Below are 25213 nucleotides of genomic sequence, written 5' to 3' on the forward strand. Positions count from 1 at the left end.
TCTCCCACTGGTTTTTGAATGTTGTGATTCCTGATGCCAGATTTGTGTCCATTTAGTCTTTTGCGTAGAGACTGTCCGGTTTGGCCAATGTACATGGCAGAGGGGCATTGCTGGCACATGATGGCATATATCACGTTGGTAGATGTGCAGGTGAACGAGCCCCTGATGGCGTGGCTGATGTGATTAGGTTCTATGATGGTGTCACTTGAATAGATATGTGGACAGAGCTGGCATCGGGCTTTATTGCAAGGATAGGTTCCTGGGTTAGTGTTTATGTTGTATGGTGTGCGGTTGCTGGTGAGTATTTGCTTCAGGTTTGGGGGCTGTCTGTAAGAGAGGACTGGCCTGTCTCCCAAGATCTGTGAGAGTTAGGGATCATCTTTAAGGATAGGTTGTAGATCTTTGATGATGCGCTGGAGAGGTTTTAGTTGGGGGCTGTAGGTGATGGCTAGTGGCGTTCTGTTGTTTTCTTTATTGGGCCTGTCCTGTAGTAGGTGACTTCTGGGTACTCTTCTGGCTCTGTCAATCTGTTTTTTCACTTCAGCAGATGGGTATTGTAGTTTTAAGAATGCTTGATAGACATCTTGTAGGTGTTTATCTCTGTCTGAGGGATTGGAGCAAATACGGTTCTATCTTAGAACTTGGCTGTAGGCAATGGATTGTGTGGTGTGTCATGGATGGAAGCTGGAGGCATGTAGGTAAGTATAGCGGTCAGTGGGTTTCTGGTATAGGGTGGTGTTTATGTGACCATCGCTTATTAGCACAGTAGTGTCTAGGAAATGGACCGCTTGTGTGGATTGGTTTAGGCTGAGGTTGATGGTGGGATGGAAATTATTGAAACCATGGTGGAATTCCTCAAGGGCTTCCTTTCCATGGGTCCAGAAGATGAAGATGTCATCAGTGTAATGTAAGTAGAGTAGGGGCGTTAGGGAACGAGAGCTAAGGAAGTGTTGTTCTAAGTCAGCCATAAAGATGTTGGCATACAGAGGCACTGCTATGGGTACCCGCTCCACCAAGCCTTTTAAAACTCTTGGATACAAGTTATCTGGACCTGCTGATTTAAACATGTCTAACTTTAATAGCTGCTGTTTAATGTCCTTGTGAGTTCTTGTTGGAATGGAAAGAGTGTCGTCGTCAACATCTTATGAAATGAGTTACAGCATCTGTTTTTCTCCAAATCCAGGAGAGAAATATTTTTTGAGGACTTTTACCTCTTCTGCATTATTTTTGATAATTCTGTCATTTCCATCTAGTAATTTACCGCTACCATTGTTCGGATTAATTTTGTACTTAATATACTTTTAAAAACTTCCTTCGTATTTCCATTGATTTCTTATAGCCAGTTTTCTACAATTCTGACCTTCTCACTTACACTTTTTACTATTGACTTCCCCTTTCTTCCATATATTTTATTTGGAGAGTGTTGGCATTGACACCAGCAGGGTCCAGAGACAGCCCCATCTCCTATATCAAGCTCTGGCTAGTAGGTATGTGATAAATGTGAAGACCCTGCCTCCGTCTGTCAGCTGGGAGACACAAAGGTTCTCTCTTTCTACCCTCTGATGCCTCCTGGATGCTCTAGACAAGGTGGGGTGGGACTCTGTTAACATGTGCCTCGCGGAGCTTCTATTTACCTGGTGCTGCTGTTCTGTGAGTAATGGGACTGTGAGTGGGGCAGCAGGTACTGAGTGTTGGACTCTTTCTCTTTCAGGGGCCGGTGACCTTCGAGGAGGTGGCTGTGTATTTCACCAGAGAGGAATGGGCTCTGCTGGACCCCGCTCAGAGAGCCCTCTACAGGGATGTCATGCAGGAGAACTATGAGACCGTGGTCTTGCTGGGTGAGGAGTCCTGTCCCCTGGGTTATTAGAAGCTGTGGGGTCTCTAAAGAACCCGAGTAGTGATAACTTTATACCTTGATTTGTCATACAAGTTTTGACAAGTTTCCTTGCCCCCCTTTTTTGCCTTATCTCCCATACATAAGTATCATTTTTGGACATGTGCCTTTTTTGGTGCTGTCAGTCCTTTTAAAATTGCATTGAATGCATCCTTATTGGCTACATTAGTAACTACATTAATAACTGTAGCTTTGATGCCTTTTCAATAGGAAAATCTGCTGACTGTAGAATTCTAAAGTACATAGGTGTGTGACTCATGCCTGGCTTGTGTGACAGGCAGATGAGCTCCTCTTTTGATAGGAGATGCAGCTGAAGAAGTGAAGTTTTTTACCCACGAAAGCTGATGCCCAAATAAATCCGTTAGTCTTTAAGATGCCACCACTGGACTCCTTGTTGTTTTTGATAGGAGAGCGTATAATGTTGACATTCAGGACCCCACGAGTGAAGGGAGAACAGAGCCGTGGGAGGGGAGGAGAAGCGGGGAGTAGATAATTCTGGGGTGCCAGGACATGGGGAGGGCGTGTGCAGGGTTAGAGCTAAGAAGCAGCAGGGAGGGGTGAGGTTGTGAGAGACGAGGAGGAAAGGCAAGAAGTTCCCAAGGTGCCGGGAGGTGGTGCCGGCTGAGAGTAATGGGACGAAGAGGAGGGGAGTGTGGAGGAAGGGCACCCAGGACGTTGGCTGGGTGGGTCACTGGGAGGGAGGAGAGGTTTAGGGATCTGGAGCTGTGGGGAATCCCAGACCTTTAACCCCGAATCCCTACCCAAGCTTTAGAGCCTACACTCCGGTTTTATTTCTGTTCAGTTTCATAGAATGATAGAATCTCAGGGTTGGAAGGGACCTCAGGAGGTCATCTAGTCCAACCCCCTGCTCAAAGCAGGACCAAACCCAACTAAATCATCCCAGCCAGGGCTTTGTCAAGCCTGACCTTAAAGACCTCTAAGGAAGGAGATTCCACCACCTCCCTAGGTAACGCATTCCAGTTCCTCACCACCATACTAGTGAAAAAGTTTTTCCTAATGTCCAACCTAAACCTCCCCCTCTGCAACTTGAGACCATTACTCCTTGTTCTGTCATCTTCTACCACTGAGAACAGTCTAGATCCATCCTCTTTGGAACCCCCTTTCAGGTAGTTGAAAGCAGCTATCAAATCCCCCCTCATTCTTCTCTTCTGCAGGCTAAACAATCCCAGTTCCCTCAGCCTCTCCTCATAAGTCATGTGCTCCAGCCCCCTAATCATTTTTGTTGCCCTCCGCTGGACTCTCTCCAATTTATCCACATCCTTCTTGTAGTGTGGGGCCCAAAACTGGACACAGTACTCCAAATGAGGCCTCACCAGTGCTGAATAGAGGGGAATGATCACATCCCTCGATCTGCTGGAAATGCCCCTATTTATACAACCCAAAATGCCATTAGCCTTCTTGGCAACAAGGGCACACTGTTGACTCATATTCAGCTTTTCATCCACCGTAACCCCTAGGTCCTTTTCTGCAGAACTGCTGCCCAGCCATTCGGTCCCTAGTCTGTAGCAGTGCATGGGATTCTGCCGTCCTAAGTGCAGGACTCTGCACTTGTCCTTGTTGAACCTCATCATATTTCTTTTGGCCCAATCCTCTAATTTGTCCAGGTCCCTCTGTATCCTATCCCTACCCTCCAGCGTATCAACCACTCCTCCCAGTTTAGTGTCATCTGCAAACTTGCTGAGGGTGCCATCCACGCCATCCTCCAGATCATTAATGAAGATATTGAACAAAACCGGCCCCAGGACCAACCCTTGGGGCACTCCACTTGATACCAGCTGCCAACTAGACATGGAACCATTGATCACTACCCGTTGAGCCCGACCATCTAGCCAGTTTTCTATCCACCTTACCGTCCATTCATCCAGCCCACACTTCTTTAACTTGCTGGCAAGAATACTGTGGGAGACTGTATCAAAAGCTTTGCTAAAGTCCAGAAATAGCACATCCACTGCTTTCCCCTCATCCACAGAGCCAGTTATCTCATCATAGAAGGCAATTAGGTTAGTCAGGCATGACTTGCCCTTGGTGAATCAATGCTGACTGTTCCTGATCACTTTCCCCTCCTTTAAGTGGTTCAAAATTGATTCCTTGAGGACCTGCTCCATGATTTTTCCAGGGACTGAGGTGAGACTGACTGGCCTGTAGTTCCCTGGATCTTCCTTCTTCCCTTTTTTAAAGATGGGCACTTCATTAGCTTTTTTCCAGTCATCCGGGACTTCCCCCGATCGCCATGATTTTTCAAAGATAATGGCCAATGGCTCTGCAATCTCATCGGCTAACTCCTTTAGCACCCTCGGATGCAGTGCATCCGGCCCCATGGACTTGTGCTCGTCCAGCTTTTCTAAGTAGTCCCGAACTACTACATTCTCCACAGAGAGCTGGTCACCTCCTCCCCTTACCGTGCTGCAGAGTGCAGCTGTCTGGGAGCTGACCTTGTCTGTGAAGACAGAGGCAAAAAAAGCATTGAGTACACTAGCTTTCTCCACATCCTCTGTCACTAGGTTCCCTCCTCATTCAGCAAGGGCCCACACTTTCCTTGACTTTCTTCTTGTTGCTAACATACCTGAAGAAACCCTTCTTGTTACTCCTAACATCTCCGGATAGCTGCAACTCCAAGTGTGATTTGGCCTTCCTAATTTCACTCCTGCATGCCTGAGCAATACTTTTATACTCCTCCCTGGTTATTTGTCCAATCTTCCACTTCTTGTAAGCTGTTTTTTTGTGTTTAAGACGAGCAAGGATTTCACTGTTAAGCCAAGCTGGTCGCCTGCCATATTTACTTTTCTTCCTACACATTGGGATGGTTTGTTCCTGCAACCTTAATAAGGATTCTTTAAAATACAGCCAGCTTTCCTCGACTCCTTTCCCCGTCATGTTATTCTCCCAGGGGACCTTGCCCATCAGTTCCCTGAGGGAGTCGAAGTCTGCTTTTCTGAAGTCCAGGGTCTCTGTTCTACTGCTCTCCTTTCTTCCTTGTGTCAGGATCCTGAACTCGACTATCTCATAGTCACTGCCTCCCAGGTTCCCATCCACTATTGCTTCCTCTACTATTTCTTCCCTGTTTGTGAGCAGCAGGTCAAGAAGAGCTTTTCCCCTAGTTGGTTCCTCCAGCACTTGCACCAGGAAATTGTCCCCTACACTTTCCAGAAACTTCCTGGATTGTCTGTGCACCGCTGTATTGCTCTCCCAGCAGATATCGGGGTGATTAAAGTCACCCATGAGAACCAGGGCCTGTGATCTAGCAACTTCTGTTAGTTGCTGGAAGAAAGCCTCGTCCACCTCATCCCCCTGGTCTGGTGGTCTGTAGCAGACTCCCACCACGACATTACCCTTGTTGTTCATACTTCTAAATTTAATCCAGAGACTCTCAGGTTTTTCTGCAGTTTCATACTGGAGCTCTGAGCAGTCATACTGCTCTCTTACATACAATGCCACTCCCCCACCTTTTCTGCCCTGCCTGTCCTTCCTGAACAGTTTATATCCATCCATGACAGTACTCCAGTCATGTGAGTTATCCCACCAAGTCTCTGTTATTCCAATTACATCATAATTCCCTGACTGTGCCAGGACCTCCTTGCCCCTCCACACATGTTTCGCTTCATTATACATTTTTTTCCTAAATATTATTATTTTAACTCTTGACCTCCCTCTCCTGCTCATTACCCCCCTCCCCATATAACCTCCCCATCTCTATGCACAGCGACCCTGGCCACCGATCCGGAGTCCTTGCTGCATCGTCCCTCCCATCGCGGGGCCGCTACCCAGGCACAAATGGGCACTTTGTTGATGATGTCACAGGATGGTGGTGTAGCCTGTACAATTTTTATGGCTATAGGATGACGTATTGGGGTACAGCTTGTCCTTGTAGATGGCTACTTCAAAGTTAATTGAGGGGATGAAATTTGGTGAAACACACAGAAACGTGATTTAATACAGACAGTTATAACTGAAATCATAGGCAAGGCTCAATACACGTAACAATTAGACTATATAGTAAAGAGGGTATTCCTGTGCATACTTACCAGTTATGGACACCGTTGGAAACGAAGATCAAGGGGCAAGGGAGCCCATCAGAAGGGAGGCCCTGCTTCAGTTGACCCTATCTCAGGGACCCAACAAAATGAAAAAATGGTCACTAGGAAAGGTAATTTACCCACTTTATTATGGTAATAGGATGGCTATATACCATATCTGCTCCTTTACTCTGATTACAATAATGTCAATAGCTGCCCCAACCCATATGTGGCCTTTGGGAAGTCCATAATTTAGCATCAAGCATTAATACTCATGATTTACATCACTTAGTTATTAATAATTCCAATATATGAATGCGTCCAACTGCTGAGATACTGCATAGCAACCTAATTGCTAAAGCCCACCCTCGCCCTCCCCCCCCACCCCGCTTTCAGAATCCTGTGGCGTGTTGCACCTGTTTGTGGTTACTCGTTAGTTTCTCAAAATCAGGGTGCAAAATATCTGACTTGGGATTCTCTCCTTAGGCCTATTCAGATAAATCCCAGACTTCAGCATAGCTACTCCCACAAAGCCTCCACCTAATATACGGCCCTTAACTGTAGCAAGCTTTGGCTATGTTTACACTACCGCAGTCAGTCGACCTACGCTGCGCAACTCCAGCTACGTGAATAAAGTAGCTGGAGTCAGCGTACCTTAGATCGCGTTACCACAGGGCGTACATTGCAGGGGGTCGACTTACTTTACTCCTCTCATCTGGGTAGAGTACAGGGGTCGACTGGAGAGCGATCTGCAGTCGATTTAGCGGGTGTTTACTACACCTGCTAAATCGACCATGGGTGGATCGATCTCAGAGTGTCGAACCCGGCTGTAGTGTAGACCTGCATCGCCTCCTTGCCCCTCCACGCATGTTCCAAGCTAATAAGCAATACTCTGATCATGACATTTTACCTCTAGCGAGTATAAAATTGCCCACAAGACATGGTGGTCGTAGATGATAAAATCAGGTCGGGGGTCAACAGGAGTGAGAGTTTGGAGAGTCTTGTCCCCCCCTCTCCCCATCTGCAGCAGCCACAAGCTGTCTTCCCTCCAGGCTCCTTGGATCTCTGAGCCTGTCCCTCCGGAGCTTGCGTGGCCCAGTTCTTGTTTCTTACACTCTCCTTTTCTGGAAGAATTAGGGGCTGTTGCTTCTGAATTTTAGTGTTTAATTCCCCAGCCTTCTCCACACACTGGGGGAGTTTAATTCTCCCTCCCATTACACCTGAGTCACTAGGTTTCCCAATTCCCCCAAATCTGCTTTTGCGATGTCACAGTTCTGGGGTAGCGAAGCCTTTGAACTGCCTCCATGGTCTGCTCAAGCAATGGCCTCTTGGGTATCAGGCCTCTAGCCAGCCCCTCTCTATGTCCAGCCTCTCCTGTTTGACCAGGGTGTGAGGATTGCAGCTTGTTCTCCACTGTGTTCACTGGACTAACATCCAGTTCCCGTGCTTTGCTTTCTCTCCAGGGGCTGTGAGCCGTGTGTGTGTGATAGAGGCAGGAATTTTGGTGATACTTCTATGATGCCAATACACACCTCAGTTTCCCTCTGTGGTTGGTATTGCTGTGATTATAAAGAGGAGGAGACATGAGGTGTTTTGTCACGGAGCTGTCTTGGGGTGATATGAATGGGTCATTAAGGACAGGCTGGGACCAACCTACATCAATGGAATACCCGACAGAGACAAGGGAATAATTGTCACCTGTCCATGGGAGGATCTCAGTTTTGCTGAGTGAAGCATACATACATACATACTACCCTAATTAACTTACACCCAGCAAAATTAATTATACCGCAGGCAGAAACAATTAGAGAACCAGAAAAGTGGTGGACATAAAGATAAAACAATACAGAAATGAGGGTACCACAACCGTTGATAAGTGATTTCTTGCCAGACAGGATGCTATCAAACTAAATTTTCTTTAAGCATCTTAAGATCTATTTCGTTATCTGGTGGTTCTACCCCATTCCCCCATTCTGTGGTTGTCTTGTCTAGTTAGATTGTAAATCGTTCAGGGCATGGGCCATCTACTATTCTGTGTTTGTACTTTGCCTAGCACAATGGGGATCCACTGTTAGCTGGTCCTTAGGCACTAAGGTAATGCATATGATTTATAATAATAATAACTCTCCTGCCACTTTGAGCCAAGGAAGCCGGCCTTGGGACGTTACTGCTTAAAAATGATCTGGGGTTAAAACCGTGGACTATTCTTTGTGACAAGTATCCCACAAATTCCACTGACCTCCCTTGTTTTCTTTACCTGACGTAGGGTTTCTAAATTCCAAACCTGATGTGATCTCGCAGCTGGAACGAGGGGAAGAGCTGTGGGTCCCAGACCTCCAGGGCTCTGAGAAAGAAGTGCTCCTGAGAGCTGCCTGCACAGGTGAGGGATTGGTTAAACCATCTCAAAAACTGTCCATTAATACAGGAAATATTTGGGATGCCCTACAAAGACCTTGTGAGCTCTCCAAGTTCAGGATTGTTCCCTTCAGATGTGGAATCATTAGGCAGATGTCACTCATGGCTTCCCACCTACCCTAACTGACAACTGGCAGCAGGTCCCTCCCCAATCTCGCTTTCCCCTGAGTGTTGTGGTGAGATACACACCCAGAACTGATCCCTTCCTCTCTCCTCTGGGGAAGGGTTTGGGGAAAATGAGCTCCTGATAAGTTTGATCTCTCCCACACATATTTTGGTTTGTTCATCCCTTTTTCCCTTCCTGTCTCTGAGATTTCCTTTCTCTCTGGCGCAGGGAGTGACCTATGTCTGGATTCTCTCTGTCTCCCATCAGGTGTTAGGATGGTGAGTGAGAATGAGGAGAATCCTCAACAGGAAGATGATGAGCAAGTAGAATCACATAGGACATTATCAGGAAGATCCAAAGGGAATGTTTCCGGGAGTTGTGCACTGCCAGAAAAAGAAAAAGCCTGTGAGACTCAGCAGAGTCCAGAGGAAAACTTAAGTAGCCTCTCAGACCTTATTACACACAAGAGAATCAACTTGGAAGAGACACATTACACATGGCATGAGTGTGGGAAAAGCTTCAATGAGAGCTCAGACCTTTTCACACATCAGAGAATCCACAGAGGAGAGAGACCCTACATGTGCTCTGAGTGTGGGAAAGGCTTCAATCAGAGCTCTACCCTTATCGCACATCAGATAACCCACACAGGAGAGCTGCCCTACACATGCTCGGAGTGTGGGAAAAGCTTCAGTTGCAGCTCAAAGCTTATCACACACCGTAGAATCCACCCTGGAGAGACGCCCTACACATGCTCTGAGTGTGGGAAAAGCTTCAATCAGAGCTCACACCTTATCACACATCGTAGAATCCACACAGGAGAGCTGCCCTACACATGCTCTGAGTGTGGGAAAAGCTTCAGTCGGAGATCAACCCTTATCAAACATCATAGAATCCACACAGGAGAGAAGCCCCACACATGCTCGGAATGTGGGAAAAGCTTCAGTTGGAGCTCAGACCTTATCACACATTGTAGAATCCACACTGGAGAGACGCCCTACGCATGCTCTGAGTGCGGGAAACGCTTCAATCGGAGCTCAGACCTTATTAAACATCGTAGAATCCACACCGGAGAGACGCCCTACACATGCTCTGAGTGCGGGAAAAGCTTCAAACGGAGCTCAGACCTTATCGTACATCAGAGAATCCACACCGGAGAGACACCCTACACATGCTCTGAGTGCGGGAAAAGCTTCAATCGGAGCTCAAATCTTATCGTACATCAGAGAATCCACACGAGAGACACCCTGCACGTGCTCTGAGTGTGGGAAAAGCTTCAGTCAAAACTCAAACCTTATCTCATGTGAAAGTAGAATGAATTATATTGTAAAAATAAGAATGGATTAAAGAAATGTTGTATGTACCTTTAAGCAGAAATAAGAAATGTTGAAATACAGGTGCCAGGAAAAGAAACATTAGGCATAAACAATGGTGCTAATGGCGAAACATTAACAGAAGATGGATAATAGTTAGTAAGGAAATAAGATATGCATGCCTAGCCCAGGTAAACTTATCTGATTCTGCTTCCTTTGTTATCTTGTTAAGTTCTCACCCTTTTATCTGTATAAATAAGATAGTTTGTGTCTTGCATGGTGCTCACATTATCTGGGTGTTATTAGCAGAGCGCTGTGCTAATAAAACAGAGTGGTCTGACAAACTGTGAGTCCTGAGTCTAACTTTGACAATTTGGAGGTTCCACCGAGATGGCAACCGTCTTCACTGGGGCTGTGCGATTCCTGACTGTTTTTGTAGGACGACCGTGGAAGCCGGCACCTGGGCATTTGGCCCAAGCGGTCCTCCACCAGAACAGAAAGGTGCATGACCACAGTGAAGTCTACGCCATTGAACCTGTTGGTTCCCACTCTGTTCTGGTAGGGATCCCGGGATCTGACATCAGGAATCTGGTCAGGTAATTATTTCTGTGTTTTGTCCGGACTGAGGACTGTTCTGTCTCTGTGTCTATCCGTCCTCCTGTGGAGTGTTTGAGTCTGGGTGCCATCTCCGTCCGGGGATCGGCCAACCAAGGGGTTCCTGTCCCTGCGGTCTGAGTGAGTGGAATCTGCACAATTGCAGCCGCACCACACTTTGAGTAAATCCCTGGGTGTGAAAGCAAGGGCAATTGAGGCAGTAGCCTGTGGGCTCCTTTTGTGTGTTGAACCGGGCATTGCTCTCACAAACCTGAATTTCCTTCTTGTGCGATTGGTGTGTGAAGTCCTCCTGTATGGGTAACCAGATGTCTAAGTCGGGACAGTTCCCTAAACGAACGCCGGCTCATTTTATGTATTTAGGATGGGTCCAGACTCCTGTAAGAAGGGTCCGGACTCCTGTAAATTTCTGGAAAAATGGTCTAGGCTAACTCAGGGGGATCCCAAAACTCAGTGGCCACTGTTAAAATCTTGGAACAAAGACTGAGTGGACGTCTTAAAGGACAAACTCGGCCAACCTAAAACTAAATTGGCTAAAGAAGAGGTTAATTGTTTCATTCAGTGGTGGGAAGAGGCAAATCGTAGCTGGACAAAATGAAAAACTCGCCTCTCTCAAATATTCAAATAATAAGTTGAAAGCTTTATTAAAAGCCTCCTCGCCCACCACCAGACCGAGCGCTCCCCTTTACCCCGTTCTCAAAAACCCACCCTGGATCGATCCAACCCCCTTAATACTCCCATCTCATTGTAAAAAGGACAAAAAGCCCCTTGTTCTGTTCCCCTTTGTTGTCTGCCTCAAAAACTGATTCTTTAGTGTTCCACTACCAATTCAGCAAAGAAGGTGGGCTCCTCAACTAGCCCCCACCCTTCCTGGTCCCTTTCCTTGAACATTTATTTCAAAATTGTGAAGTGACCACAATATCACTCACAAACGGTTCATTTGGAGGGGGGGGGGGGGGAAAGCAGGATCAGGCCCAGAAAAGCAGGCAAGCAACAGATAAAGAAACTGAAAAACAGGTTGGAAGCCCTAAGGGCATAGTGTAAGGAGTAAGAAAAGCAGTAAGTGCAGGCATGAACCCCTGGAACAATACTTAAAATGGTGAAATCTGAGGTGATAAAGGTGTTATTTTGGGAGATAAACAAGTGATTTATGGAAAGAGAGTGAAAAGTTAACTCTACAAAGGCTGGAGAGAATTAAGCAGTTAAACTTTGTGAAAATGTTAAAAAGGACCATGTTAAAGAGAGAATTCTTGGTTTCTTTGCAGCCATTCTGAAGGGAAAATGGGCCCTTTTCCAAAAGAGTGCCTGTAAACAATCCAAATATATATATAGAGCTATGTAAAAAAAAAAAAAGTGTAAAGGAATGTTAAGGAAAAGAAAATGTGTATGTATCTATTTGTCTGTGAAAATATGTAAAGTTCTAAAAATCTAAACCAGCACATCTGGTTTGTAAAACTCCTGTTTTGTAGGTGTAAGATAAATTGGTTTTGTTTTTGTTTTTAATGCCATTAAAAATTCATTTGACTCTTAATTCAAAGTTGCAAAACTGACAGACCTTTTTGCAAGACACAGGTAATTAGTGTTGTTTGGCTTTGGGATTTAGCATTTAACCCTTAAGGGGTTAAAAAAATTTTTTAAATAAAAACGAAGTCATGGCTGCAATAGGGCAGTCAAAATCAGGAGAATAGGGAGAGATTCTGGAGTCTTTTTGTTTGATTGGTTGTTGGTGTTTTTTTTTTTTTGTAACAATAGCAGATAAGAGCTGTAGTGAAAGAAAAAAAAATTTAACAGTGCCCCTCTGAAGCAACAGCAGAGGTGAGGTGCATAAAACAAAAAGAAGCAATGTTAAAAATACTGAGCCTTAAAATGGCTCTGTGTAATCAGACTGTCACTTTTGATAAGGGTACATGAAAACTCTGTAAGAAAAAAAAGAAACAGTTACATTATATGTAAAAATTGATATGGCTAATGTTTAAAAAAAAAAGTTGTAGTATAGAAGGAATGTGCTTTTTCCCTAGGACATGTGCAGTGTATATTGTAAAAAGGGGTAAAAGAAATACAAATGAAATATGCTACTGAATTAAAATCCTATTAGGGCTCCAAAAAGAGCCGCAATAGACTGTTTTCTTTTTCACATCTGTGTGTGTTTTGTAAGCAGGAGTTGAAAGTGGAAAGAAATCAAAACTCTGGTGGAAGTTGATTGTGTCCCTTTTAAGACAGAGTCTCTGAGCTCTGCTGATGGCTTTGAATCCAAAAGCCAAGCCTGTGTTGAAGCAAATTACCTAACTGATAAAGGAAGGTGAAAACTGCCAGCACAAAAGAAATTGCCTAAATAAAAGACATGGTATAACAAGATCCCTTTAAGAGATTTGACGCTAAATGTTATTGTTAATATTAAACATTGAAATAAATTTAATGTTAGTAAGTACCCCGGTAACAACATATAGTGTGTATGATTTTTGGAAAAATCCTTTAAGGTAATATGGTAATGATGCTTCTCAGCTATTACCTGTGAATAAACTTAAAGCTTAACACAGCAGGAAAAACATTACAAACTTGGTCTGCTATATAAGAAGAAAAACTTGAGGTACACCACCTCATGAATTTAATAACTAATCAGTGAAATAATTTCCCCATAACCCTTAAAGTAAAATCCATTAAAACCTGGCCTGCCTATTAAAAAAAAACAGGAAAATATGGGGGTAATTCCTCTGTTTTGCCTGCAATCAGCAAGGGTATTTGTAAAAGAAAGGAATCTTTTAAGCAACAATCAATGCCACCCTGAAAGGGGTAGAAAAATGTTATTTTTGTCTTTCAGAAAATCAGAAAAAGCTAATACCAGCTACAGAACAACCTATCACAAAAACAAATAAAAGTTTTTAAAAAAACCATACTGCAATAGCTATGGAATGTACTAAAATGCAGATATTTAGAACATAAGATGTTTTGGGTAATATCAGAGAATATTAAGGTTTTAATACATCTGTTAAAGCAAAGAAACAGATAATTGTTTAATACCTATCAATATAACTGGATGCAGTATGACTCCAGTACGGTAAGACAAAATTTGTTAAGTGAAGAAATTGTTGTTAAAATTGCACACCCCAACAGGCTCTGGAAGCAAAGATATGGACAGTTAACCCACTCCACAGATTGCACCTGGGATCCTTCTGGCTACCTCAAACCTCAAGCCAGTGGGCTGGGGAGGAAGGGAAACTATTGGACACTAGAGGTTGTACCAAGTGAGCTCCTCAAAAGTGGGTATGCTTATCCATGCCTGTTGCTCCAAAGCCCTGTAGTAAAGACATCTCACTAGGATCTTCTATGTGGGATAAAATTAATAATTAGACCAAAGTATTGTATAACGGGCAATGTGTGTGTTAATTCTTGGAAAGAAGTGTTTTAAAAGGATAGAAGTGTTAGCAACCCACCAGTAGACAAATGTACATGTAATGTAAGTACTGTGTTTACAAATAATCACATTTACTATTTGCCACAACCAAAAAATCTCAGCTTACTGTAAGCACTGATTTAGCTGAGTTCTCTATCAGTCTTGGCATTGAATGGCAAACAGTTACCAATTATTTGTTTAAAAAGGTAAAAAGGTAACATAGTTCCTAAAAACAAACAAAACAATGTGGGAAACAGAACCATTCATATTATCTGGATGGTCTCCCACAACTACTGGCATACTAATGTTACTACCCCTAATTGTTTTTGGTTTTAAATTGTATGTGTTTAATTGAAATGTTTAAAATATGTTGGTGGATAAAACAAATGTATGCAAAGCTAGAGCCACGGCCCAAATCACCTCCCAGTGTTTTACTACATAAGAAGTGACACTGGCGATTGATAATCTTAGTGTCAAAAGGGGGGTATGTAGGAGCTGGACTTTATAATGTATAATTTGATTTCATCCTGCTAGCCACCCTTTTTGAATAGCAGAAAGAAATGACCCTCTGGGACTGTAAGATTCTGTTTTCCCATATGCATTATAAATTGGGCCCTCTCTAACTCTTTTTGTTTTAAGATTTAGGTAGTAAGAGACAGGATTCTCTATTGTGTCTGTGTTAAGTAAATTAGAGAAACATTGAAGGCCTGGGTCTCAATGTAAATTGTCTTGGTTATTAATTGTAAAACTTAGCAAGGTTTAATTTGCAATGCCTTTTTGCTCGATATAAAATACTACTGTTTGTATTCTCAATCTGTTTGTGTGAATGAGGAATGAATGCATCAGGAAAAGATAAGGTGTGAAGGCCATTGTTATAGCCAGAGTCAAGGAAAGAAGCAAAAAGACTTAGAGTATCAAAGAATCATCAGGCACTGCTTACTACCCAGACGGCTGTTAAACTGTCTGGAATCCGCAGCATGAATACATGCTTTGCCGTGTAAGAATGCACCACCCCCAGCGAACCAATCATCACCTCAGGACCATGCAGAGTCAATTTTGACTCCAGAAGATGACGTAGAGGAACAGCCTGCAATACCTTACAATCTATGTTCTCGTAAGGGTTGCCAGAAGCAGACGACTACCTAAAGCAAGGCCCAAGAAAAAGCAGTAGTGAGCCTAGCGCCTGCTGCCTGGTGGACATAAAACTGTGACTACAGTTCCCTCAGTTGAGGTTGTCAGAACCAGAAGGGCCCTGCCTCCAACATGCACCTCTGGTGGTGCCTGTTCCTTGGCTGTTGGTGTCTGAAGGTCTGGGGAGTCCACAATGACAATTCTTTTATCCAACAGCAAGTGTGGATAGCTCAGACCCTTAATATTTCTAAATGCTGGGTCTGCAGCCACATCCCAGCCCACTCTCAAACTGATGTTCCTGTCCTGGCTATCCCACTCAATTCCCCAGACCTCACTGGAGGACCTTGTCCGTTTAACACAATATGGAACAGTAATGACACCTGGGAAGAGACTATTGGCAGTTCCTTTAACCCACTTGGGGGAGTAATACACCAGGCAAAAAGGCTCCTGAGGTTAAAAGAAGTAGTTAAAATAATGGCAAATAAAACTGAAGAAAGTTTAAGAGCCCTGGCCAAAGAAACAGGGGCGATCCAACAGGTGGTCCTCCAAAACCGTCAGGCATTGTACATAGTGCTGGCGGCCAAAGGAGGGACCTGTGTTCTCATTGGAAAACAATGTTGTGTGTTTATACCTGACGATACCAATGAGGTAATAGATCACGCTAGCCACTTAGAACAAATCGCATATCTTCCCCATGAAGAGCCAAGTTCTTTATGGAAGTGGCTAAGTATTCTCTGGCATAGGAAACTGGTTGTTTCAGGGAGCCCTGACTATCCTGTTTGGAATCCTAATAATTTTTGTATGTTTTCAGTTAGTCTCCTGTTGTACCCAAAATTGTGTAAGGCATGCCACTCAGGTGACTGCCCCAGAACAGAGTGCTAATATGATGATTTTGAATATTGCTGATGAACAAAGAAATAAAGAACGGTTAATATGTGGAACCCAGTAAAATTTTGGTCATGGCGTGAGCTTGACCAAAAGGAGGGATTGTGAAAGTAGAATGAATTATATTGTAAAAATAAGAATGGATTAAAGAAATGTTGTATGTACCTTTAAGCAGAAATAAGAAATGTTGAAATACAGGTGCCAGGAAAAGAAACATTAGGCATAAACAATGGTGCTAATGGCGAAACATTAACAGAAGATGGATAATAGTTAGTAAGGAAATAAGATATGCATGCCTAGCCCAGGTAAACTTATCTGATTCTGCTTCCTTTGTTATCTTGTTAAGTTCTCACCCTTTTATCTGTATAAATAAGATAGTTTGTGTCTTGCATGGTGCTCACATTATCTGGGTGTTATTAGCAGAGCGCTGTGCTAATAAAACAGAGTGGTCTGACAAACTGTGAGTCCTGAGTCTAACTTTGACACTCACATCGTAAAATACACACAAGAGAGACCCTACACATCCTCTGAGTGCGGGAAAAACTTCATTGAGTGCTCAGACCTTGTCATACGTCGTAGAATCCACAGTGGAGAGAGATTCTGCACATGCTCTGCATTTGGGAAAAGCTTCAATCAGAGGTCATTCCCTATTAGACATCAGAAAATCCAAATGGGAGAGAACTGTGAGAAATGCCTTGATTAGGGCTGGCCAAAGATTTGTTTTTTAAAAAATCACATTTGCTAATTCCAGTATAGTGATCTCTGCACCATCTTCACCGTGGTCTCTCAGCTCCCCCAGATGAATTGCCGCCTCCTGCCTTTTGCAGCTCCCCCTTCTTTGGGGTCAGTCCTGTGATCTTTTCTATCAACTCCTTTCCTTTTGACTCATAGGAGCGTGTGTCCCTCCAGCCAGGAATGTTCATCAGCTCCAGGTCGGGGAGAGAGGGTTGATGCCGCCAAGCTACCCTGAGACAAAAGCTACCTGTGTCTTACATCCACTAGGACTGTACATGGAATTGGCTGCTCAAGTTAGTGATTTTGGTGTAAAAAGACAATCATAGTTGTAGAGCAGAAGCAGCCCAGGGAGTGAACCTAACAGGTAATGATCAAGTGATCTCTCTCCTGCCATCCATCTCCACCCTCTGACAAACAGGCTAGGGACACCATTCCTTACTCATCCTGGCTAATAGCCATTCATGGACTTAACCTCCATGAATTTATCCAGTTCTCTTTTAAACCCTGTTATAGTCCTAGCCTTCACAACCTCTTCAGGCAAGAAGTTCCACAAGTTGACTGGGCGCTGTGTGAAGCGCACATTCCTTTTATTTGTTTTAAACCTGCTGCCCATTAATTTCATTTGGTGGCCCCTAGTTCTTGTATTATGGGAGTAAGTAAATAGCTTTTCCTTATCTACTTTCTCCACATCACTCATGATTTTATATACCTCTATCATGTCCCCCCTTAGTCTCCTCTTTTCCAAGCTGAAAAGTCCTAGCCTCTTTAATCTCTCCTCATATGGGACCCGTTCCAGACCCCTAATCATTTTAATTGCCCTTCTCTGAACCTTTTCTAATGCCAGTATATCTTTTTTGAGATGAGACCACATCTGTACGTAGTATTCAAGATGTGGGTGTACCATGGAGTTATATAAGGGCATTAATATATCCTCCGTCTTATTCTCTATCCCCTTTTTAATGATTCCTAACATCCTGTTTGCTTTTTTGATTGCCTCTGCACACTGCGTGGACATCTTCAGAGAACTATCCATGATGACTCGAAGATCTTTTTCCTGATTTGTTGTAGCTAAATTAGCCCCCATTATATTGTATGTATAGCTGGGGTTATTTTTTCCAATGTGCATTACTTTACATTTATCCACATTAAATTTCGTTTGCCATTTTGTTGTTCAATCACTTAGTTGTGTGAGCTCTTTTTGAAGTTCTCCACAGTCTCCTTTGGTCTTAACTATCTTGAGCAATTTAGTGTTATCTGCAAACTTTGCCACCTCACTTTTTACCCCTTTCTCCAGATCATTTATGAATAAGGTGAATAGGATTGGTCCTCGGACTGACCCTTGGGGAACACCACTAGTTACCCCTCTCCATTCTGAGAATTTACCATTTATTCCTACCCTTTGTTCCCTGTCTTTTAACCAGTTCTCAATGTTAGAGAGAATCATGAACTGCTCAGAGACAATTAATGCAGAGAAGCAGGAAAATTTGTCAAACATATGACTGGTTCTGACTTATTTACTTGGTCTTCAAAGAGAACAACAAGCACCTGAGTCTCCTTCCTATCAGTAACCCCCTGCTCAGCCAATCAGGGTAGAGACTGAGGACGGGAGGCTGAAGGTTTTCACCAGAGAGCCCAATGGATGGCCCAGGTCACCGGTGGGGATCACTGCCCGAGCACTATTTCAGCCCCACATTTTTGGGTGGACCTCCCACAGTGGGAGGTGCAGAGCACTCCCCCGCAACACACACACACCCCGCTCCTGGTATTAGGAGGGGAACAGAAACGTTTGGTGCTGGGGCCCACAAAAGATTAATCCGGCCCTGATTGGCTGAGTACTAATTCAGCCCCACATTTTTGGGTGGACCTCCCACAGTGGAAGCTGTAGAGCACTCCTCCATGACACGCACCTCCTGGTGTTGGGAGGCGAACAGGAAAAAGGACAAAAGAAGCAAGAGACAAAGAGAAAGGAGGGAGAGAGGGAGGAAGAGGTGAAACAAAAAAGACAAACCCCAGTGTCCCCAGTGATTCTAAGGGACAAAATCCCAGGAGCAGAATAAAATTCGGCCTCCTTAAACTCGTGTTTTCCATGCCTAGAATTCAACTGTCACCAGATGGATCAGACTGAACAGGTTTCAAACCTTGAGGAGGCTCTTACCTTCTAAACAGGGACGGCTGTTTTCTAGTAAAATCACTAAAAGGGATGGAGAAAACTCGAAAGAGGTTCCTCCTGGCGCTCACGTACGTGAACCCGAATACTCTCTCAGTCCTCAGAGAGAGACCTGGAGAAGGAGACTTGCTGAAGCAAAGCCACAGGGGTCTCTGAGGTTTCCCTGGCCCCTCGCCCCATCCTGCCTGGCTGATGTCAGCATCTCTCTGTGAGGTCACCACCACCTTTGACCAATAGTCTGAGGTTCTGTAAAAGGCCTTTGTGATGTCACTGCCACACCCATCCCTTGCTGTGCTAATGTCCTGCCCCTGGCCAGGCACTTTGGAGGTTTGAGCTACTCCCTGTGGATCACCCCACTCAAGGAGCGTTCGTTCTAGGAAGCAAGCCGGCTAGACAGGAAAACATCAGACGCTGCTGCTCCCAATGCTACACTCAGTTTTTCAGGCTTATCACAGGCCTCCTGTATGACACAATAGCTACTTTTCGGGCAAACACATTCCAGAAAGGCATCTAGTCTTCATTAAATGACATCAGGAGATGGAGAATCCACCGCTTTCCCTGATAGCTTGTTCCTGTGGTGAATCATCTTCGCTGTTGAATATTTGTGCCTTAGTTGTAATATGAATTTGTCTCTTTTCACCGTCCAGCCATTGGGGCTTGTTATGCCTTTCTCTGCTTTAATACCCAATCTTTTCTCTCGATTAAGGTCCTTCAACACTTCAATGACGTCACCTTTCAATCTTTTGATCAGCTAAACAGGTTGAGCTCATTCAGTAGCTCACTAGAAGGCATTTTTCTCCAGCCCTCAGAACATTTGATGGCTCTTTGCTGCCCCAGCTCCAATTTCACAACATCTTTTTCTAATGAGGACACCAAAACTGGGATAGGGGCAGGTCTGAGCTCTCACACCAAATGGCTCATTGCAGTTGCCAGAATCTGTGGGCAGCTCATTTAGTTTATGCCGAGGGTTGAGTCCTGCTTTGTGCCCAGTGTCTGAGAATGAAAATCCTAAACCACCCTTTGAAATAACGAATGCAGCAGGACGTGTTATTGTCCCTGCCCCAGAGCAGACAGACCAGTGGAGAAATGCCATGAGTCCAGGGTAATACTCCACTGCGGTTTTACCATTTCCACTCGCTAAAGTCCCTCCCACCCTTCTGGGCTCCTAGACCAGGGGACTGAGCCTGAGCCCAGACACGGACACTGCAACTTTACTCCAGGCCAAGCCACATGACCCTGATTAATGTGACACAGGCCAGTCGTGAGTGTTTCATTGCACTGGAGACGTAGCCTAATGTTATGTCTACACTGTGATTAACACATCCAGGGCACCTGTCTCAAAGCCCGGGTCAGCTGATTCAGGGTAATGGGGCTCGGGCTGCAAGACTATAAAATTACAGTGCAGCCATATGGGCTTGAGCCCAACCTCTGAGGCCCCATGCGAGGGGAGGGTTTCTGAACCCAGGCTTCAGCATGAACACAAATATCTGCCCCTCAGCTTTAGCTCCAGGAGCCCAAGTCAGATGACCCAGGCCAGCCCTGCTGCCCTCTTTATCCCAGGAGAGATGGACTCTAAGGGTACGTCTCCATTGCAATGTAAGCCCAGGTGTGGTACTCTGTGCTCAAAGCAGCACCTTGCAAGCCCCATATTCACCACTCTCATATAATGATGACATGGTTTGTACAAAGTCTGCCTGGTGAGGTATCATTTCAAAAGTCTCGATCTGTTGAACATTAATATCATGTTGGATTGTGTGTGCTCGCATTGGTTGGGAAGTTATGAAGTTTTGCTCTGTGGGCTTGGCTACACTTGCACTTCAAAGCGCTAAGTGTAGTCAAAGCGCCAGCACTGGGAGAGAGCTCTCCCAGCGCTGTCCGTACTCCACCTCCCTGTGGGGAATAACGGACAGAGCTGGGAGCCGCGCTCCCAGCGCTGGGGCTTTGACCACACTGGCGCTTTGCAGCGCCGCAATTTGCAGCACTGGAGAGGGTGTGTTTTCACACCCTGCTGCAGCGCTGCAAATTTGCAAGTGTAGCCAAGGCCTGTGTGTGTTACTGAGATATGGGTTGGGAAATGCCCATCGCCAGCCTTTCTGGTGTGACAATGGAGGAGCCAGACTCGCTGCTGGCCCATTAAAGGGATCCACACTGCCAAGGACTAGCCCAGGAACTGTGTACAATGCAGGCTTCTCCGAGATAGCACAGCGACAAAGGACACTGCTTGACTCATGTCGTAGCTAAGGAGCTTCCTAGCAAGTTGGAAGAAACTATGAAAGAAGGGTAGAGACATCATGACTTGGCCTCTCTCCCCCACAACTCAACATCTGGAAACACACCTGGAGGACAAAGACTGAACTGATCAGAAATCAGAAGAGAATAATATTAATACATTCAAACCAAAGTCCCCAAACAGACTAGTATTGGTTTCTCAGCAGAAAATTTTCAGTTTGGGGAATTTTGTTTTCTCAGTCAGACCTTGCCAAGGGAAGCAGGGAGAAAATGTTGGAGTTGCCTCCTTCAGAACAGCTTGGCCTAGACACTAGCTGTGGTTCACTGTTGTAGCCTTGCTCAGGATGGGAGTATTTCAATTATTTGGGGGAGGTCCCGGGGTGTTTGGGGGAGATGATGAGGATGTTACCTTTTGAGATAAAAACTAAGAAATATGGGACTAGAGAATTATTTTTTTTTAAGAAATCTGGGATTTAGACATTTTATTTAAAGCAAGGGGGGAATCTGAGTTTCTGAGAAGGTTTTTGTTTGCAAGAAGCAACATTGTTTGATCTGTCATTGTACCAAAGGGGGAGATGGTTGTCTACAAAGGAGGGGTGAAGACTAAATGCATCCGATGAAAATGGGATTCAAACCCATGTGTGCAGAGCACAATTGATTAGCAGTCCACCACCTTAACCACTCTGCCACCTCATCAGAACTATCAAGAAAAAGACAGGAGGAGGAATCTAAGGCCAGCAGAGATAGGGACACTATGGAGTTTTTAAATACTAAGCGGAAGCAGGGGCTGAATGAGCTCCCCCCTCACATCTAGTGAGGAGCTGGGGGAAAGACTTCAGGAACAGACCGTGTTTGCACAGACACACCTACTCTGCCTAGTTATGCAGCATGATGGGGCCACTTTCCCAAAATGACCAGTTTTGGCTGGTGGTGGGTTACAAATCACTTCAGGATTGAGTGGAATGAAATGTTGTTATCCTTCCTGCATGAGTGAAGGGCAGCAGAACATACCTAGTCGGTCCTGATGGAGGGGTGGGTGGGTGAGGAATAGCTTTTATTGGACTTTGTAGAAGTGATTGAGAACATCACCCTAAACCAGTGGTCCCCAAACATTTCAAACTGTGCCCTCTTAGCCATGGCTGTGGCCCCTCGGCAGCCGCAGTCAAAAACCGGGGCTGGGAGTGGGGCTGTTGCTTGCTGGGGAGAGGGGTGCAGACAGGGGTAAGGGGGTCGAGGCTGTGCTGGGAGTCAGGGGCCCAGGCTGAGGGTGGGGTTGGGGAAGAGCTGGGACAGTGTGGGGCTGAGTGGTGCTCCCTCCCTGCCCTCCATGGGGCCTGGCTTGGGCCCTGAGGTGCCCCCATGAATGTTCCTCTGTGTCTCTCTAGGAATCATGCCCCACATTTTGGGGACCACTGAACCCTACTGGCTAAGCAGGGGCTAGTGATGCCAAAACCCAGGGAAAGGGAGAACAGGGGCAGCAGCCCTGGCACCAGAACCATGGCCCCAAACACTTCTGCCTGTGGCCCTGCCCTCTTTCAACCCTTCCACGCCTTCCACCCACGGCCCCATCCACTGGGCACCTCTGTTTCACCCCTTCCCCACTGGCCCCACCCTGCTCACTCATTTACTCCTCCCCCCCCCAGCCACTGCAGCCCTGAGACCAGAGAAGCTCAGTGTCCCTGCTGCAGCCCCTGGGCCAGAGCGGGGGATGGGAGCTCCTCTAGCGCTTGGGACGACATGGGGAGACTTTTCCAGGGGCCCCAAATCAGCCGGGGCACTCGGTGATCAAAGGGGCACCCTGCGGCAGTGCAAAGGTGCACACTGCCAGTGTAGCGTCAGACACGGCTTCCTGGGGGGCTCCCACACTTCGCCCTGCTTGTACCCGGTGCAGGAACATTGTGGGGGGAGGGGCAAGTGTTGACACAAAGATGCAGCTCACCCACCCCCAGCGTCCCTCCGTGGCCCCATAGAGGGTTGGGGGGAGCGAGGAGCAACACGAAGTGCCCCATCCATCCTGGTCACTGTCCCCATCCAACCTGGGCTGTGCTGGGAGGGGAGCATCAGAAGCTGCTGCTCTCTGCCCTCCCCTGATGCAGCCCGGCTGAGGAACGTGACATGGATGCAGGGAGCTCGGATGTGCTGGAGATATGTTGGGAAAAGGGACTGTCTGAATTGCCAAGGCAGGAAACAAACAATCTACAGCAACGTCATTAACCACAAACACACTCTGACCATGCTCCAGCCAATAGGGAAATGGGCAGGAATTCTTGCTGCTCAGCCACGGCCACACGTACAGAGCTGCACAGCAGTGAGTGTGCTGGGGAAGCTGGTGTGAGCAAACCACTGGAAATGACCCTTCAGTGAGAACAGAACCCGAGTGTAGAAAGGCTCCCATGTTAAGTGGTTGTGGCTGAGGCCTTAGGGAGCTGCAGTATAACAATATAGGGGTCTTTCTGTGGAGGTTTGAGTCTTGCTAGGCAGGGAAGGCTGGTGTGTGGTGTCTCCATGGTTGTACTTTCAGTGATGCAGGTTTCTCTCTCCCATTGTTCCATGGGCATCCTACTAGATTGCCAGCTGCTTTCCAACTGCAGTGTGGAGACAGTGAGTGTGTGTGGGGAGAGACAGTGTGTTGAGCTAGGTAGGAGAGGATCATTATTATCCCTACTTGAAAGAGGGAGAAGCTAAGGCTGAGAAAGGAGAATTGACTTGTCTTAGGTCACACAGCCAGCCAGTGGCAGAGTTGGGAATAGGACCCAAGAGCCCTGATTTTCAAACTAACCATCGGATCTTGAATTTCAGACACTGAATGACCTGAATAAAGTGCTCTCAGATGAGCTCCAGACCAACAACAGTGCACAGTAATTATTCAGCAAGTATTTGAGGAGAACTGCAATGTTAGAGAGAATCATGAACTGCTCAGACACAATTAATGCAGAGAAGCAGCAAAATTCATCAAACATAGAACTGGTTCTGACTTATTTCCTTGGTCTTAAAAGAGAACAACAAGGACCTGAGTCTCCTCCCTGTCAATAACCCCCTGCTCAGCCAATCAGGGTAGAGACTGAGGATGGGAGGCTGAGGGTTCTCACCAGAGAGCCCAAAGGATGGCCCAGGTCACCGGTGGGGATCACTGCCCGAGCACTATTTCAGCCCCACATATTTGGGTGGACCTCCCACAGTGGGAGCTGCAGAGCACTCCCCCGCAACACACACACACACACACACACACCGCTCCTGGTGTTGGGAGGGGAACAGGTGAAAGGACAAAAGAAACAGACAAAGAGAAAGGAGGGAGGGAGGGATGGAGGAAAAGGTGAAACCAAAAGGACAAACCCTAATGTCCCCAGTGATTCTAAGGGACAAAATCCCAGGTGTGGAATAAAATTCTGCCTCCTTAAGCTCGTGTTTTCCATGCCTAGAATTCAACTGTCACCAGATGGATCAGACTGAACAGGATTCAAACCTCGAGGAGGCTCTTACCTTCTAAACAGACGGCTGTTTTCTAGTAAAATCAGGAAAAGGGAAAGAGAAAACTCAAAAGAGGTTCCTCCTGGCGCTCACGTCCGTGAACCCGAATACTCTCTCAGTCCTCAGAGAGAGACCTGGAGAAGGAGACTTGCTGAAGCAAAGCCACAGGGGTCTCTGAGGTTTCCCTGGCCCCTTGCCCCGTCCTGCCTGGCTGATGTCAGCATCTCTCTGTGAGGTCACCACCTCCCCACCACCTTTGACCAATAGTCTGAGGTCCTGCAAAAGGCCTTTGTGATGTCACTGCCACACCCCTCCCTTGCTGGGCTAATGTCCTGCCCCTGCCCAGGCACTTTGGAGGTTTCAGCTACTCCCTGTGGATCACCCCACTCAAGGAGCGTTGGTTCTAGGAAGCAAGCCGGCTAGACAGGAAAACATCAGACCCCCTCAAGCACAGGGACAGGCGCAGACTTGGAAGAGGGAAACTGCTCCACACGCTAGCCCGGGCAGCCGCCCATTTTCTTTGGCAAGTCAGGAAGGGCAAAGGCGAGACTGGAAGCACCTGGGGCTCATGCCCCAGCCTATGTGACACCCAACCCCCAACTCCTTCCTGGGGCTCTAGCTGAAGCCAGAGCATTGGCCTGAGCGGCCAAGAAGAGGTTCCAGCCCTGAAGGGAGCAGGACTTACAGCCCAAAGGTAAAACTGAGCAAGTATAACCACGAAGGGACTTGAACCCTCAATCGCCTGATCTAAAATCAGATGCCTTATCCATTAAGCCACATGGTCACATTAGAAAAATCTCTCCAAGTACTTCTTTAGAGAAGATGGACACTGTGTT

General features: G+C 46.0%; 1 pseudogene; it reads left to right on the forward strand.

Annotated features, from left to right (window-relative positions):
- LOC120375815 overlaps positions 1–25213 on the forward strand; it is a 451158-nt pseudogene that overhangs the window by 241356 nt on the left and 184589 nt on the right.

The sequence above is a fragment of the Mauremys reevesii genome, linkage group 12 (genome assembly GCF_016161935.1).
Source record: "Mauremys reevesii isolate NIE-2019 linkage group 12, ASM1616193v1, whole genome shotgun sequence".
NCBI lineage: Eukaryota > Metazoa > Chordata > Testudines > Geoemydidae > Mauremys > Mauremys reevesii.